The sequence below is a fragment of the Octopus bimaculoides genome, chromosome 12, assembly GCF_001194135.2.
Source record: "Octopus bimaculoides isolate UCB-OBI-ISO-001 chromosome 12, ASM119413v2, whole genome shotgun sequence".
Classification (NCBI taxonomy): domain Eukaryota; kingdom Metazoa; phylum Mollusca; class Cephalopoda; order Octopoda; family Octopodidae; genus Octopus; species Octopus bimaculoides.
The window spans coordinates 59,248,278-59,249,101 of NC_068992.1; positions in this window are offsets into that span (position 1 = coordinate 59,248,278).

Sequence of the window (824 nt, forward strand, 5' to 3'; positions counted from 1 at the left end):
GCTTCTTTATTATGTCCATATATATACACACACACACACACACACACACACAAACACACATTACAAGCCTTCATACACGCACACATAGATTCATATTAGGTTGAAAAGAAACTCGTCCTGCATTTTTTTAAATGACCATTTTCAGTGTATCTTTTCAATACATACGATAAAATAAGCACTACATTGTACATTCTGTTACGGAATTTTTCTTTCTTTCTTTACAGATCACTTTGTACCAGCCATGGGCAGTACATTGTCAAGGGCATGCCTATCAAAAAATTACCCCGAATGCATTTTTTTAGTAGTGCGGCCCGCCTGAAGATGAGCTATGCTTCATGCGATCCACCTCTCAAGACAGGTTGGCCCTCCCAGCTTTAAACTATAGTAGTTAAGTACGTGTCCAATTTACCCTTTTAAAAATTTTAGATCAAATCCTGATTTATTTCGCATGAATAGCTTCCAAGTTATATATATAAATATATATATATTCAGCATACTGTATACATTAAAAGAAAAGTTGGAGAGAAAAAAAATACGACGGTCTAAATGCAGGGGGAATAAATCATGAAATCGTATCAAATCTAAGGGAAATAACTGAAATCAGTAATGACTTCGTTTTTGTTTTTTGTTTCTTCGCTTCTTTTATTCATTTATTCCAGAAATAGGTGGCAGGCGGTGAATTTATCTGAGCCAATAAAACCTTCGATTAAATTAGTTGCGGTATTAATTCTTGTTCCTCTCGCTCTAAGTTTAACTTTCACTGGGATCCATTTTATATTTCATCCGTCTTAAGTTGGTCTACCACTTTTTTTTTACTGTCTACA